Consider the following 18,445-nt stretch of genomic DNA (forward strand, 5'->3'; position numbering starts at 1 on the left):
GAGTCCTTGAGGCCTATTATAAAAAAATGAATATCCCTGATAAAAACTGACAACAAATTATCTGTGAAAATGTTTTGAGATGTGTGGATTCATCTCGCAGAGTTAAACCCTTGTTTTGGTTCAGAAGGTTGAAAACACTCTTTTTGTAATATCTATGAAGGGAAATTTTGGAGCCCATAGAGGCCTATACTAAAAACCAAATATCCCAGGATAAAAACTAGAAACAAGCTATGTGTGAAAATGTTTTGCAATGTTTAGAATCATCTCACAGAGTTAAACCTTGTTTTGATTGGGCAGGTTGGAAACATTCTTTTTGTAGAATAAAGGAAGGGACATTTTGGAGCTCATTGAGGCCAATAGTGAAAAACCACATATGCCATGATAAAAACTAGAACAATCTATCTGTAAAAATGTTTTGCAATGTGTGGTTTCATCTCACAGAGTTTAACCTTTATTTTGACTTAGCAGGTTGGAAACACTATTTTTCTAGAATCTGCAAGGGGTCATTTCAAACCCAATGAGGCCTGTAGTAAAAAACTGAATATCCCACGATGAAAACTAGAAACTGGCTATCTGTGAAAATGCTTTGCAATGTGTGGATTCATCTAACAGAATTGAATGTTAGTTTTGATTCAGCAGGTTGGAAACTTTGCAGGTTGGAAACACTCATTTTGTAGAATCAAAGAGGGGACTTTTCTTAGCCCCCTGAGGCCTATAGTGAAAAATCAAATATCCCATGATAAAAACTAGAAACAAGTTATCTTTAAAAATGCTTTGCAATTTGTGGATTTGTCTCACAATGTTAAACCTTTGTTTTGATTCAGCAGGTTGGAAACTCTCTTTTTGTACAATTGATGAGGAGATATTTCAAAGCCCATTGATTGAGGCTTATAGTGAAAAACCTAAAATCCTAATAAAAACTATAAAGAAGCTATCTCTGAAAATGCTTTGAGATGTGTGATTTCATCTCATAGAGTTAAATCTTTCTTTTTATTCAGCAGGTTGGAGACATTCTTATTGTAGAATGTATGACAGGACATTTCAGAGCAAATTGAGGCCTGTAGTGAAAAACAGAATATACTGTGATAAAAGCTAGAAAAAAGGTATCTGTAAAAATGCTTCATGATGTGTAGATTTATCATACAAAGTTAAACCTTTGTATTGCATCAGCAGGTTGGAAACTCTCTGCTTGTAGAATCTATGAGAGGTCAATTTGGAGCCCATTTTGGCAGGTAGTGAAAAACAAATATCCCATGATAAAAACTAGAAAAAAGCTATCTGTGAAAAAGCTTTCTGATGTCTGGATTCATCACACACAATTAAATCTTTGTTTTGATTCAGGAGGTTGAAAACACTGTTTCTGGAAAATCTATGGAAGGCAGGTTGGAAACACTTTTTTTTTGTAGAACCTATGAAGAGACACTTTGGAACCCATTGAGGCCTGTAGTAAAAATCCAAATGTCCCATGATGAAAACTAGAAAAAGTTTTATGTGAAAATGCTTTGCAATGAGTGGATTCATCTCCCAAGGTTAAAGCTTTGTTTTGATTTAGCAGATTGGAAGCACTATTTATGGAGAATCTACGAAGGGACATTTAAAGCCCATTGAGGCCTCTTTTAAAAAATCGAATGTCCCACAATGAAAACTAGAGATAAGCTATCTGTGAAAATGCTTTGTGATGTACAGATGCATCTCCCAGAGTTAAACCTTTGTTTTTATTCTGCAGGTTGCAGACAGTCTAATTCTGGAATGTGTTAAAAGACATTTCAGGGCCCATTGAGAACTATAATAAAAAAACAAATATTCCTTGATAAAAACTGGAAAAATCTATCAGTGAAAATCCTTTGTGTTGTGTGGATTCAACAGAGAGTTAAAATTGTTTTGATTCAGCAGGTTGGAAAAACTCTTTCTTAGAATCTATAAAGCAACATTTCACAGCCCATAGAGGACTATAGTTGTAAAACCATATATTCTGCTATAAAAACAGGAAACAAGCTATCTGTGAAAATACTTTCCAATGTGTGGATTTATCTCACAAAGTTAAACCTTTGTTTTGTTACAGCAAGTAGAAAACCATCTTTTTGAAGAACATTCAAAGGAATATTTTGAAGCCAATTGAGGCCTGCAGTGGAAAACAGAATATCTTATCATAAAAACTTGAAACAAGTTATCTGTGAAAATGCTTTGTGATGTGTTCATTCGTCTGACAGAGATAAACCTTTATTTTGATTCAGCAGGTTGGAAACACTCTTTTTGTAGAATCTAGGAAGGAACATTTTGGAGCCCATTGAGGCCTATAGAGAAAAACCTAATATCCTGTGATAAAATCTAGAAACAAAATATCTGTGAAAATGTTTTATGATGTGTGAATTCATCTATCAGAGATAAAAATTTTTTTGATTCAGCAGGTTGGAAAAACTCTTTGTAGAATCAATAAAGGGATATTTCAGAGCCCATTGAGGCCTACTGTGGAAAATCGAATATTCTGCAATAAAAACTAGAAACAAGCTATCTGTGTAAATGCTTTGCCATGTGTGGGTTCATCTTACAGAGTTAAACCTTTGTTTTGATTCAGCAGGTTGAAAACCTTCTTTTAATAGAATCTACAAAGGGACGTTTCAAAGTACATTAGAAGCTATACTGAAAAACCTAATACCAGTGATTAAAACTAGCAGCAAGCTACCTGTGAAAATGCTTTCTGATATGTGGATTTTTCTCACAAACTTAAACCTTTGTTTTGATTCAGCAGGTTGGCAACACTGTTTTTGTACAACCTATGAAGGGACATTTTGTAGCTCACTGAGGCCTATAGTGAAAAAATGAATATTTCAAGATAAAAATTAGAAACAAGCAATATTTGAAAATGCTTGGTGGTGGGTGGATTCATCTCACAGAGGTAAACCTTTATATTGATTCAGCACGTTGGAAACACTCTTTTTAAAGAATCCACAAAAGGACATTTTGGAGCCCACTGACAAGTATATTGAAAAACTGAATATGCCACGATACATACTAGCAACAATCTATTAGTGAAAATGCTTTCTGATGCATGGATTCATCTCACAAAGTTTAACCTTTATTATCATTCAGTAGGTTGAGAACACTCTTTATGTAGCATATACAAAAAAAAGATATTTTTGTGAACATTGAGGACTAAAGTAAAACACCAAATATTTCACAGTAAAAACTAAGAACTGTCTATCTGTGAAAATGCTTTGTGAAGTGTGGATTTATCTCACAGAGTTAAACCTTTGTTTTGATTCAACAGGATGAAAACACTTTTTTGTAGAATCTATGAAGGGACATTTCAGAGCCTATTGTGGACTATACTGAAAAACCTAATATCCCGGCATAAAAACTAGAAAGAAGCTATCTTTGCAAATTATTTGCGATGTGTGGATTTATCTTAAAGAGATAAACCTTTTTGTATCAGTTAAACCTTTTTTTATTCCCCGCAAGTTGGAGTCCTCCCACCTGACCATGGGGCCATGTTGTGGACAGCTTGTGCAATGAAGGGAATGCAAGGATGGAGTTGGAAGCACTTCCTGTGTCATCTGTCTGCACCTTTTTTTGCAGATGAAGGTGCAGGACCCCATCCACACCTCAGCAGACTGTATGCTCACCCATATCTGACCTTATTGCTGCTCACACTCCTAGTTCTGGAATGAAATCCCAAGATGTTGAAGGAGTGCTCCCTTCATGACGTGAAGCACCTGCTCAGCTGCAAACGGAATTCGAATTGGATTCAAGCGGCCTGTGGACAGGACTGCTAGGGTCACGCCCTGGGTTGGCCACAGGACAATGAGGCCCTGACAGGTGTCTTCTTCTGAGAGTGGTGTGCTCCTCTTCTTTCTAGAAGAGTGGCTCCTTTGTATGGGGAGGTGATTTGTACACCTGTGAGTCTCAACCATCCCCCCAACTCACCGTGGACTCAGGAACCACAGAAAAACAAAGAACATGCAGCCCCACAGGCCAAGCAGAGCCACACAGACAGATGCACCAGAAGGTGGAGGGACTAGAAAAAAAAGTGCTGCAGTGCGTTAAACACATTCCTTTTAGCAGATGCCCCTCACACACACACACAGACACACACAAACACACTCACATACAGCCACACACACACACGCAGACATTCAAACACTCACAACACTCCCACAGAAACACACAGCCTGGCAGCTCCTGAGGCTGCACGGTTCTGCAGAAAGCTCCTTCTGAGAGAGAGCAGCCTCAGAAAACAGAGGCAGGATGTACCTAGAAATCACAGGGAGGGAAGTTTCAAAAAGACTCACTCCCACACTGTCTAGGCAGGCCTGACTCATCGTGGGTATCCTTTTGGATCCTTAGGGATTTTGTGGTTTATTCCTGGGGCTCCACTTGATGTTTCTTCAGGCTGACTCACCACTGCCCACTCCTAGGATTGTGGGAATATCCCATAGAGCCCTCAGAGTAGACAGGTGACAGTTCAATGCTGACACACATCCACAGAGGACTCCTTCTCCACCAAGATGAAGGGACTTGTCACCAGGCAATGGTGGCATTCACTGTGACATGAGCCACTGCTCACCACTGGTGCCTGGTGGCCTGATGGTCACATGTGCATTCACCAAGCAGGCTCAGGCACCTGGCTGTCAGGGCTGTAAGCCTGGCAAAGCTCAGGAAAATGGTACAGCCAGAGCTGGCCTACTCTCCAGAAAAAGGCTGCCTGCAGCAACCCACTGCAGCACGCTAATAGTCTCGAACATAGGGCCTTCATGAGCCATCTCCATGGTAGGGTCCCACAGGAGAAGGAGGAGTTTGAAGACTGTGAGGTGGGCTCTGGAGACTGCTCTTCTGACTCCATTCCCAAAAGAGGCTGTGTGCATGAATTGGGTCTCCTGGGGATGGGAATAAAGTCTGGTGAGTTGTTAAGAGGTCTCTGGGTGATGGAATAATATCTGAGATCCAAGAGGCAGGTGTCAGTGGAAGATGGCCAGGCCCTTGAACCCCCTGCCTTCCTTCATCCCGGGCCTCACAGGGGCTCCTGCTTCTCAGCACAGCTCTCTGGGAAAGGCAGAAACCATAACAAAGGCAAGTCCAAGGTGGAGCAGTGTTCTCAGACCTAAAACAGGCCTCTCTTGGGCGCACATGAGGTTGAGAGAGTGTCTCAGAGGCTGTCTGGGGCAATTTGAAACCTGAAAATAATGCCCAGGAGTGCTGTTCATTGGCAATGTGGACCACCCATGAAAGCAAAGAAAAATCAAGGCTCTCCTGGGAGAATGAAAAGACTTGTGCAGGAGTCCAAGCCATGTTCAAGGATTCCTGCCAGAGGACTTAAAAGCCTCCTGCAAAGTGCAAACAATGCCAGCCACCACTATGAGACCACTACCCACAACCTGGCGTGCGGCCAGCCTACCCAAAATACCTTTTGCTTTCTGATATTCCTGGCAACGAAAATATCCACAATGAAAGTCAGTCCCACCCACCAACAGCCCAATGAAAAACCCCATCCACAATGAGAAAGGAAGTGCAGATGACATGAAACAGAGCCTAGATTGCCAGGTAAAAGCCAGACACAGCTGCCTGTTTCTCATCCTACAGGAGTCATGCAGCTGTCCTTTAGAAGTGGGAGAACAAGTTATCTTGATGGTGGATATAATCGAAATTTATGATTCCAAAAGTATCACAACTGCCCAGCCATTAAAATGTGACAGTGTTTATAAGAAAACACTCATGCAATGGATTCCCATGAGAGTCATCCTCCATGAACTGGGAAACTTTCAGTGTGGAAGACTTTGAGCCAGACCCAGAAAAACCCCAGGTTCATGAGGAACATGGAAGTCAGACTGAGCCAGACCTAGGACACTCTAGGCCCACAAGGAACATGGAAGTCAGGAAAAGAGGAAGCCAGTGTGGAGGCCACATCCAACCCAGCATCAATCCATCTCACTCCAATGTGGCTCTGGGAATGAAAGCTCAATTCTGGAGCTGGCCAGAAGGGCCCCAGTTTGCAATCCTACTTTTCCCTGCACGATTGAGTCATCCCACCTGGGCACCAGGCCATGCTGTTGACTGTGCAATGAAGGGAATGAGGGGATGCAGTTGGAAGCAACTTCTGTGTCACCTGTCTGCACCTTTTTTGCAGGTGAAGGTGTGAGATCCCATCCACACCTCAACAGATTGTATCCTCACCCCTATCTGACCTTATTGTTGCTCACACTCTGTGTCCCAGAATAAGATTCTGAGACAACGGAGGAGTGCCTCCCTGATGACCTGAAGCACCTGCTCAGCTACAAACCAAAATAGAGGTAAATTCAAGAAGCCCTGCGACTGGACTGCTGGGGTCTGGCCCTGGGTTGGCCACAGAACAATAAAGCACGGGAAGTTGTCTGTTTTGGGGTGTGGTGTGCTTCTCTTCTTTGTAGAAATGTGGCGTTTTTGCAAAGGGAGGTGATTTTGACCCCAGCGGTTGTCAGCCATTCTTCCAATTCACTGTGGATTCAGGAACCATGGAAAAATGAAGAACATGGAGACCCTCAGCCCAAGCAGAGCCACAGAGACAGGCCACCAGAAGGTGGGGTGACAAAAAACAGTGCTGCAGTGCGTTAGCCACATTTCTTTCAGCAGACTCCACGTACCCCCACACACAGACATACACACACACACACACACACTCACATGACCACATTCACACGCAGATATCCACAACTTGAAACACTCCCACAGAAACACACATCCCAGCAGCTTCAGAGGCTGTGTGTTTCTGCAGCAAGCTCTTCTTGGGAGAGAGCAGCCTGGGGAACACAGGCGGGCTGTACCTAGACATCACCGAGGGGGGCAAATTTTAAGAAGACTCACCCCCACACCCTCTAAGCAGGCCCCTTCGGGCCGTCTACATGGTCAGGTCCTGCTGGAGGAGGAGGCACTTGGAGACTGTGATGTGGGTGCTGGAAACTGTTCCTCTGATTCCATTCCCGAAAGAGGCTGTGTGCAAGAACTGGGTCCCATGGGGAAGGGAATACAGTCTGCTGAGATGTTAAGGGGTGTCCAGGAGATGAAATCATACCCAAGACCCCAGAGGCAGATGTCAGCAGAAAATGGCAGGGCCCTTGAGCTCACTGCCTCCCTTCATCCTGGGCCTCACAGGGGCTCCTGCTACTCAACATGGCTCTCTGGGAAAGGCAGGAAACATGACAAAGGCAAGTTCAAGGTGAAGCAGAAGTCTCACACTTCGAACTGACCTCATGGGTGCAGATGCAGTTCAGAGAGTGTCTCAGTGGCCGTCTGAGGTAATTGCAAGCCAAAAAAGTGTGTTTAGGAGCGCTGATGAAGAGTAGTATGGACTCCTCATGAAAGCAATGGAAAATCAATGCTTGCCTTGGAGAATGAGAGGGCCTGTGCTAGAGTCCAAGCCATGTTCAAGGATTCCTGCCAGAGGACCCAAAAGCCTCCTGCAAACACCCCAATCCCCCATAGTGAGACCACTACTCACAACCTGGAGTGCAGCCAGTCTACTGGAAGTATTTTTTACTCCCTGAAATCCCTGGCAGCCAAAAGATCTGTAGAGAGAGGCAGTCCCCCCTAGCAACAGATCCATAAAAGATCCCCTTCCCCCCTAGCAACAGATCCATAAAAGATCCCCTCCACATGAAGAAGAACATGCAGATGATTGTAACAGAGCCTAGATGAGCAGGCACATCCAGATACTGCTGCCTGCTTCTCATCCTATAGGAATCATGCAGCCCTCTGATAAAAGTGGGAGAACAAGAGTTTCCTTGTTGGCAGATATGGTAAAAATGCTTTGCTATGTGTGGATTTTCTTTTCACAGTTAAAACTTTGTTTTGATTCAGAAGGATAGACCCTTTTTTTTGTGTCCCTATGAGGGAAAATTTCAAAATCCATTGAGGCCTATAGTGAAACACTAAATATCCCGTGATAAAAACTACAAAGAAGCTATGTCTGAAAATGCTTTCCAATGTGTGATTTTATCTCACAGAGTTAAACATTTCTTGTGATTCAGTAGGCTGGAAACTCTCCTTTTCTGGAATCTAAGAGGGGATATTACAGAGCAAATTGAGGCCTACAGTAAGAAACTGACTATCCTATGATAAAAACTAGAAATAAACTATCAGTGAAATGTTTTGCAATGTCTGGATTTATCTCACAAAGCTAAATCTTTGTTTTAATTCAGCAGTTTAGAAACACTTTCACTGTAGAATCTACAAAGGGACATTTTAGAGCCCACTGATGCCTATAGAGAAAAATGGAATATCCCGCGATGAAAACTTGATGCAAGCTGTCTGTCAAAAGGCTTTGTGAGGCATGGAATTATCTCACAGAGTCAGCTTTTTGTTTTGATTCAGCACGTTGGAAACAAGTTTTTTGTAGAATCTAAGGTGAGACATTTTGAAGCACATTGAGGCCTGGAGTTTAAAACCAAATATCCTGCAACAAAAACTAGAAACAAGCTATCCGTGAAAATGCTTTGTGATCTGTGAAATAATGTCACACAGTTAAACCTTTGTTTTAATTCAGCACTTTGGAAAAACTCTTTTTGTAGAATCTACAAGGGGACATGTCGGAGCCCATGGAGGTCTATAGTGAAAAACAGAATATCTCACGATAAAAACTATAAGTAAGCTATGTGTGAAAATGCTTTAGGATGTGTGGGTTCATCTCAAAGAGTTATACCTTTCTTTTGATTCAGCAGGTTGAAAACAGTCTTTTTGTAGTATCTACCAATAAACATGTCACAGCCCATTGAGGCCTACAGTGAAAAACAGAATATCCTGTGAAAAAAACCTAGAAGCTTGCTATCTGTGAAAATGCTTTGTGATGTGTGGATTCATCTTACAAATTTAAACCTTTCTTTTGATTCCATAGGTTGGAAACACTATTTTTGTTGAATCTAAAAAGAAAAAATATCAGAGCTCATTGGGGCCTATAGTAAAAAAAAAAAAAAAAAAATTCCACGATGTAAACTAAAAACAAGCTACCAGTGAAAGTGTTTTGTGATGTGTGGATTCTTCTTACAGAGTTAAGCTTTTTTTTTAATTAGCATGTTGGAAACACTCTTTTTGTAGAATCTATGAAGGGATATTTCAGAGCCCTTTGAGGCATATAGTGAAAAACTGAATATCCTGCGATAGAAACTAGAAATAACCTATCAGTGAAAATAGTTTGTGATGTGTTGATTCATCTCCTAGAGTTAAACCTTTGATTCAACAGGTTGAAAACACTTTTATTGTAGAATCTATGAAGAGCATTTTCAAAGACCTGTGAGGCCCATAATGAAAAATCAATTATCCTGCGATAAAAACTAGAAAGAAGATATCTGTCCAAATGCTTTGCAATGTTTGGATTCATCTCACAGAGTTAAACCTCTGTTTTAATTCGGCAATTTGGAGACACTCTTTTTGTAGAATCTGTGAATGGGAATTTCTGAGACCTTGGAAGCAAATTGTAAAAAAGCGAATATCCCACATACACAAAACTAGAAAACAGCTATCTGTGAAAACGACTGGCAGTGTCTGGATTCATCTCACAGAGTTAAACATTTGTTATCACTCAGCAGGCTAGAAACACGTTTTTCATAAATCTAAGGAAAGACATTTTGAACCCTGAGGCCTATAGTGAGAAACTGAATATCCCGCGATAAAAACTACAAACAAGTTATCTGTGAAAATGCTTTGTGATATGTGAAATAATGTCACATATTTAAACCTTTGTTTTAATTCAGCAGTTTGGAAACACTCTTTTTGTAGATTCTACATAAAAACATTTCGGAGCCCATTGAGGCCTATAGTGGAAAACCAAATATCCCATTAAAGAAACTAGAAGAAAGCTATCTGTGAAAAAGCTTTGCAATGTGTGGATCCAACTCACAGAGTTAAAACTTTCTTCTGATTCGGAAGAATCAGAACACTCAATTCAATCAGAATTGAAACACTCCTTTTCTAGAATCTAAGAAGAAACATTTCAGAACCCATTGAAACCTATAGTGAAAACCCTAATATCTCATGATAAAAAAAGGAAACAACCTATCTGTAAAAATGCTTTGGGATGCGTGGATTCATCTCAAACAATTAAACATCGTTTTCATTCAGCAGGCTGGATACACTCTCTTTGTACAATCGACACAAGGACATTTCAAAGCCCATTGAAGCCTGTAGTGAAAAACTTAATGTCCTGTGATAAAAACTACAAAAAACTGTGTCTGAAAGTTATATGCAATGTGTGATTTCATCTCACAGAGTTAAATCTTTCTTGTGATTCAGCAGGTTGATGAAAAACCGATTATCCCACGATAACATCCAGTAACAAGCTATCAGTAAAAATTCTTTGTGATGTGTGGATTCATCTCATAGAGTTAATCATTTTTTTGATTAAGCAGATTGGAAACACTCTTTGTGTAGAATCTACAGAGGGACAGTTTGAAGCCCATTGAGGCCCATAGTGAAATACTAAATATCTCACGATAAAAGTAGAAACAAGCTGTCTTTGAAAATGCTTTGCAATGTGTGGGTGCATCTCACAGACTTAAACCTTTGCATTTATTCAGCAGGTTGAAAACACTATTTTATAGAATACATGAAGGGATATTTCACACCCATTGATGCCTATAGTAAAAAACAGAATATTTCACAATAAAAACAATAAAAGTCTATATCTGAAAATGCTTTGCGATGTGTGGATTCATCTTCCAGAGTTAAATATTTGTTTTGATTCAGCAGGTTGGAAACACTCTTTATGTAGAATCCATGAAGGGCCATTTCAGAGCCCGTTGAGATCTACAGTGAAAGACCAAATATCCCACAGGAAAAAAAACAAGAAAGAAACTATCTGTGAAAATGCTTTGCCATTGTGGATTCATGCCACAGAGTTAAACTGGTGTTTTAAATATGCAGGTTGGAAAAACTCTTTTTGCAGAATCTACAAAGAAATATTTCAAAGCCCATTGAAGCCTATAGTGAAAAGCAAAATATGTGGAGAAAAAAACTACAAACAAGCTATCTGTGAAATGCTTTCAAATGTGTGGATTCATATCATGGAGTTAAAGCTTTCTTTTGATTAAGCAGGTTGAAAGCAGTCTGTTTTTAGAATCTATGAGAAGACATTTTAGTGCCCATTGAGGCCTATGGTGAAAAACTGAATATCCCGTGATAAAAATGAGAAAGAGGCTATCTGTGAAAATGCTTTGCAATGAGTAGATTTAACTCACAGAGTTAAACCTTTGTTTTGATTTAGCTGTTTGGAAACACTCTTTTTGTGGAATCTATGAAGGGACAATATGGAGCCCCTGGATAATTATTTGGAAAAAGCGAGTATCCTATGATGAAAAGTAGAAACAAGATATCTGTGAAAATGTTTTGCAATGTGTGGATCTATCTCACAGAGTTAAACCTTTGTTTTGATTCAGCAGGCTGGAAACCCTCTTTTTGCAGATTGTACAAAAGGACATTACAAAGCTCATTGAGACCTATAGTGAAAAGTTAAATATCCCACAGTGAAAACTAGAAACAAGCTATCTGTGAAAAAGTCTTGTGATTTGGGGAATCATCTCTCAGAGTTAAATGTATGTTATTTTTTCAGCAGGTTGAAAGCACTATTTTTGTAGAATATATGAAGGGACATTTCAGAGCCCATGGACAAGTACATTAAAACACTGAATATCCTGCAATAAAAACTACAAACAAGCTATCTATGAAAATGCTTTGCATTGTATGGATTCCTTTCACAGAGTTAAACATTTGTATTGATTCAGCAGGTTGGAAACACTCTTTTTGTAGAATCTACTAAGGGCCATTTCAGAGTCCATTGAGGACTATTACAGTGAAAGACCGAATATCCCATGATAAAAACTAGAAACAAGCTATCTGTGAAAATGCTTTGCAGTGTGGATTCATCTCAAAGAGTTAAACATCTATTTTACTTTGGCAGATTTGAAAAACTCTTTTTGCACAATCTACAAAGAAACATTTCAAAGCCCATTGAAACCTACAGTGAAAAACAAAATACGTGGAGATATAAACTAGAAACAAGCTATCTGTGAAAATCCTTTGGGATGTGTGTATTCATATCACAGAGTTAAACCTTTGTTTTGATTAAGCAGGTTGGAAACAGTCAGTTTGTAGAATCTAGGAGAAGACATTTTGGTGCCCATTGAGGCCTATAGTGAAAAACGAAATATCCCATGATAAAAACAAAACAAACAAACAAACAAACAAAACCAAGCTATCTGTGAAAATATTTTGCAATGTGTGGATTCACCTCACTGAGTTAAATCTTTATTTTGATTCAGCACTTTGAAAACCCTCTTTTTGTACAATCTATGAGAGCCACTTGGGAGCCTATTGAGGTCTAGAGTAAAAAACTAAGTATCTCATGATAAAAGCTAGAAACTAGCAATCTGTGAAAGTGCTTTGCAATGTATGGACATATCTCACAGACTTAAACCCTTGTTTTGATTCAGTAGGTTGGAAACACTCTTTTAGTAAAATCTACATAGGGACATTTCAGAGTACATGAAAGCCATTAGTGAAAAACTGAAAATCCCATGACAAAACCTAGTAAAAAGCTATCTGTGAAAATACTTTGTGATGTGTCAATTCATATCACAGAGTTAAACCTTGTTTTAATTCAGCAATTTGAAACACTCTTTTTGTAGAAACTAAAATGGCACATTTCAGAGAACATTAAGGCCTAAAGTTAAAAATGTTATATCTCAAGATAAAAACTAGAAACAAGTTATATATGAGAATGCTTTGCGATGTCTAGATTCAACTCACAGGGTTAAACCTTTGTTTTTACTCAGCAGGTTGTAAATGCTCTCTTTGTAGAGTCAATGAAGGGACATTTCAGAGACCATCAAGAAGTATATGAAAAAACTGAACATCCTGCAATGAAAACTAGAAACAAGCTATCTGTGAAAATTCCTGCCTATGTGTGGATTCCTCACAGTATAAAACCTTTGCTTTTATTCAGCAGACCAAAATCACTCTTTTTGTAGAATGTACAAAGGGACATTTTGGAGTCCATTGTGCCCTGTCATGAAAAACTGAGTATTGCATGATAAAAACTAGAAACAAGCCAACTGTGAAAATGTTTTATGATTTGCTATTTTATGTCACAGAGTTAAACCTTTGTTTTTATTCAGCAGGTTGAAAACACTCTTTTTGTAGACTCTATGAGGGGACATTTCAGAGCCTATTGAGGTCTATAGTGAAAAATCAAATATCCCGTGATAAAAACCAGAAACAAGCTATCTGTGAAAATGCTTTGAGATGTGTAGATTTATAGATTTATCTCACAGAATTAAATGTTTGATTTATCAGATTGCAACAACTCTATTTGTAGAATCTACGAGGGGACATTTCACAGACCATTGAGGCCTACACTGAAAAAACTGAATATCCCATGATAAAAATTAGAAACAAGCTATTTGTAAAAATGCTTTGTGATGTGTGGACTTATCTCACAAAGTTAAACCATTGTTTTGATTTAGCAGTTGAGAAACACTCTTTGTAGAGTCTAAGAAGGCACATTTCAGAGCCCATTGAGGGCTAAAGTAAAAAATTAAATATCCCAAAACAAAAACTAGCAACAAGCTATATTGGAAAATGATTTGTGATATGTGGATTAATTTCAGAGAATTAAACCTTTGCTTTGATTAAGCAGGATTGAAGCACTCTTTTTGTAGCATCTATGAAGGGACATTTTGAAGCCCATTGAGGCCTATAGTCAAAAACCAATTATCCCGTGATAAAAACTAGAAACAAGCTATCAGTGAAAATGCTTTGTAATGTGTGGATTTCTCACACAGAGTTATATCTTTGTCTTGATTCAGTCAGTTGGATACAGTCTTTTCATAGAATCTATGAAGGGATATTTCAGAGCCCATGGAGGAATATATTGAAAAACTGAATATCTCGCGATGAAAAGTAAAAACAAGCTACTTGTGAAAATGCTTTGTCATGTGTCGATTCATCTCACAGTGTTAAGCCTTTATTTTTATACAGCATTTTGGAAACACTCTTTTTGTAGAATCTAAGAGGGGACAATTCTGAGCCCGTTGAGGCCTATTGTAAAACATCCAATATTCCGTGATCAAAACTAGAAACAAGCTATCTGTGAAAATGTTTGCAATGTGTGGATTCACCTCAAAGAGTTAAAGTTTTGTTTTGGTTCAGCAGGTTAGAAACATTCTTTTTGTAGAATCTACAAGGGGCATTTCTGAGCCCACTGAGGACTATAGTGAAAAACCAAATATTCCGCAATAAAAACTAGAAAAGAAATCTGTGAAAATGCTTTGCGATATTTGAATTTATCTCACAACATTAAATATTTGTTTTGATTCAACAGGTTGGAAACTCCTTTTTTTTTGTACAATTTATGGGAGGCATTTCAAAGCCCATTGAGGCTTATAGTGAAAAACCGAATATTCTGAGATAAAAACTATATGAAGCTGTCTCTGAAAATGATTTACGATGGGTGATTTCATCTCACAGAATTAAACCATTCTTTTGATTCAGCAGGGTAGAAACACTCTTTTGGTAAAATCTTCCATAGGACATTTCAGAGCAAATTGATGCCTACAGTGAAAAACCGAATATCCAGCAATAATGTGCAGATTCATCTTACAAAGTTAAACCTTTATTTTGCTTCAGATGCTTGAAAACTCACTGTTGGTAGAATCTGTGAGGGTACAATTTGAAGCCAATATCAGCGTGTAGTGAAAAACCAATATTCCACAATAAAAGTAAAAAAAGCTATTGGCCAGGCACGGTGGCTCACGCCTGTAGTCCCAGCACTTTGGGAGGCTGAGGTGGGTGGATCATGAGGTCAGGAGATTGAGACCATCCTGGCTAACATGGTGAAACCCCGTCTCTACTAAAAACACAAAAAATTAGCCTGGCCTGGTGGCAGATGCCTGTAGTCCCAGCTACTTGGGAGACTGAGGCAGGAGAATGGCATGAACCCGGGAAGCCAAGATCGTGCCACTGCACTCCAGCCTGGGCGACTGAGTGAGACTCCATCTAAAAAAAAATAAAATAAAATAAAATAAAAACCTATCTGTGAAAACACTTTGTGATGTGTGGATGTATCTCAAAAAGTTAAACGTTGTTTTGATTCAGTAGGTTAAAACACTCTTTCTTTTTGTAGAATCTACAGAGGAATCTTTCAAAGCCCATTGAAGCCTATAGTGAAAAATCAATATCCCGATATAAAAACTAGAAACAAGCTATCGGGGAAAATGCTTTGCAATGTGAAGATTTATCTCACAGAGGTAAACTTTTATTTACATACAGCAGGTTGGGGGACACTCTTTTTGTAGAATTAGGAAGTTACAGTTAAGACTCCTTTGAAGCCTATAGTGAAAAAACCAATATCCAGTGATGAACCCTAGAAACAAGCTATCTGTGAAAATTCTTTGTGATGTCTGATTTCATATCAAAGAGTTAAACCTTTATTTTTGTTCAGAAAAATGAAAAACTTTTTTTTTTGTAGAATCTGCAAAGAGACATTTCTGAACCCATTGAGGCCAATAGTAAAAAATCAAATGTCTCATCATAAAAGCTAGGAACAAGCTATTCGTGAAAATGTTTTCCAATGTGTAGATTCATTTCACAGAGTTAAACCTTTGCTTTTATACAGGGAGTTGGGAACACACTTTTATAGAACCTATGAATGGACATTTCAGAGTTCATTGAGGCCTATACTGAAAAACCGAATATCCTGCGATAAAAACTAGGAAACAACTATCTGTGAAAATGCTTTGAGGTTTGGAGTCATCTCACAGATCTAAACTGTTGTTTTGATTCAGCAGGTAGGAAACACTATTTTTGTAAAATCTACTATGAGACATTTCTGAGCCCGATGAGGCATATAGTGAAAAACCAAATATCATGCTTTAAAAACTAGAAAAAAGTGATCTGAAAATATGCTTTGTGATGTGTGGACTCCTCTCAAAGAGTTACACGTTTGTTTTGATTCAGCAGTTTTAAAACACTCTTGTTATAGAATCTACAAAAGGACATTTCGGAGTGCTTGAGGCCTTTAGTGAAAAACCGAATATCCCTCAATAAAAATTAGAAACAAGCCATCTGTGGAGATACTTTGTGATGCGTGGATTTATCTCACAGAGTTAAACCTTCCTTTTTATTCCATAGGTTGGAAACACTCGTTTTGTACAATCTACAAAGGAATATTTCAGAGCTCGTTGAGGCTAATATTGGAAAATCTGATATCCTGCAATAAATACTATAAAGAAGCTATTTCTGAAAATACTTTGTGATGTGTGATTTCATCTTACAAGTTGAACTTTTCTTTTGATTCATCAGTTTGGAAACTTTTTTTGTAGAATCTACAAGGGGAGATTTCATAACCCATTGAAGCATACTGTGAAAAATCAAATATCTCTTGATAAAAACTGAAAGCAACCTATCTGTAAAAATGCTTTGCAATGTGTAGATTCATCTTACAAAGTTAAACCTGTATTTTGCTTCAGCAGGTTGGAAACTCTTTGGTTGTACAATCTAAAAGGCAACAATTCCTAGTCCGCTGAGGCATTTAGTGAAAAACCAATAACCCATGGTAAAAATTAGAAACAAACTATGGGTGAAAATGCTTTGCGATGTGTGGGTTCATCTCACAAAGTTAAAACTTTATTTTGATTCAACAGGTTGGAAACACTCTTTTTGTAGAATATACAAAGCGACATTTCAGAGCCCATTGATGCTTATAGTGAAAAACCAAATATCCCACAATAAAAACTAGAAACAGGCTATCTGTCAAAAAGCTTTGCATATCATCTCACAGAATTGAACATCAGTTTTGATTCAGCAGATTGGAAATATTCTTTTTGTAGAATCTACAAGGGGAAATTTTGGAGCAAATTGAGGCCTATAGCATGAAATCAAATATTCCACAATAAAAACTAGAGAAAATCCATCCACAACAATGTTTTGTGATGTGTGGGTTCATCTCACAAAGTTAAATCTTTGTTTTCATTCAGCATGTTGGAAACACCTTTTTGTAGAACCTATGAGGGGACATTTCATAGCCCATGGAGGCCTACAATGAAAAACTGAATATTATATGATAGAAACTATAGAAGCTATATGTGAAAATGCTTTGCAATTTGCGGTTTCATCTCATAGAGTTTAAACTTCCTTTTGATTCAGCTAAGTTGGAAACACTCTTTTTGTAGAATGTATGAAGGGACATTTCGGAGCCCGTTGAGGCCTATAGTGAAAAGCTGAATAATTTATGGTAAAAACTAGAAGCAAGCTATCTGTGAAATAGCTTTGCAATCTGGGGATTTATTTCACAGACTTAAACTTTTGTTTCTACACACTAGGTTCAAAACTCTCTTTTAGTAGAAGCTAAGAGGGGACAATTTAGAGCCCTTTGAGGCTTATAGTGAACAATTCTAAGTTTTGTGATTAAAAACTAGATACAAACTATCTGTAAAAATGTTTGGTGATGTTAAAATTCATCTCACAGTGTTAAACATTTGTTTTGATTCAGTACATTGGCAAAAATTTTTGTAGACTGTACAAAGGGACATTTTGGAGCCCATTGAGACCAATATTGAAAAAATGAACATCTTGATAGAAAACTAGAAAAGTTCTTGGTGAAAATGCTTTCTGATGTGTGAATTCATCTCACAGATGTAAACCTTTGTTTTCATTCAGCCGGTTAGAAACACGCTTTTTATAGAGTTCAGGAGGGGATATTTCAGAGCCCATTGAAGTCTCTATTTGAATACTGAATATTCCTAGTGACATATGGTGTTGAGCATCTTTTCAGAGGTCTAAGAAATGTGCCAGGTATGGTGGCACACGCTTGTGGTCCCAGCTACTCAGGAAGCTGAGGTGGGAGGGTTACTTGAGCCCTGGAGGTTGGGGCTGCATTAAGCCATGATTGCACCACTGCACTCCAGCCTGAGTGACAGAGCTAAAACCTGTCTCAAAAAGATAAATAAGACCTGGTGTGATGGCTCATGCCAGTAATCTAAGCACTTTGGGAGGGCAAGGTGGGTGGATCACGAGGTCAGCAGATTAAGACCATCCTGGCTAACACGGTGGAACCCCGTCTCTACTAAAAATACAAAAAAATTAGCCGGGTATGGTGGTGGGTGCCTGTAATTCCAGCTATTCGGGAGGCTGAGGCAGCAGAATCGCTTGAACCCGGGAGGCAGAGGTTGCAGTAAGCCAAGATCATGCTGTTGCACTCCAGCCTGGGCAACAGAGTGAGACTCCATCTCGAAAAATAAATTAAAAAATAATAATTAACAAATAAATAATTGACTTAATTTTTAGAACAGTTGTAGGTGTACAGAAAAATAAAGCAGAAGGCATATTGAGCTCTAATATCTGCCTCACACCACAGTACACACACTTCCTCTATTATCATCTTGTTAGTGTGGTACATTTGTTATGCTTGATGAGCCAACATTGATATTAT

At 38.7% G+C, this 18,445-nt stretch overlaps 1 long non-coding RNA gene across 1 annotated transcript in view; it reads left to right on the forward strand.

The window, feature by feature from the left end:
- LOC129138233 (uncharacterized) overlaps positions 1-15,393 on the forward strand; it is a 90,849-nt gene extending 75,456 nt beyond the window's left edge. Inside the window, exon 3 of the long non-coding RNA XR_010154123.1 lies at positions 15,140-15,393. This is a non-coding gene — a long non-coding RNA (uncharacterized LOC129138233). The remainder of the gene's footprint in view (positions 1-15,139) is intronic.
- Positions 15,394-18,445: the final 3,052 nt, after the last annotated feature.

This window comes from Pan troglodytes, chromosome 21 (genome assembly GCF_028858775.2).
Source record: "Pan troglodytes isolate AG18354 chromosome 21, NHGRI_mPanTro3-v2.0_pri, whole genome shotgun sequence".
Lineage (NCBI taxonomy): Eukaryota > Metazoa > Chordata > Mammalia > Primates > Hominidae > Pan > Pan troglodytes.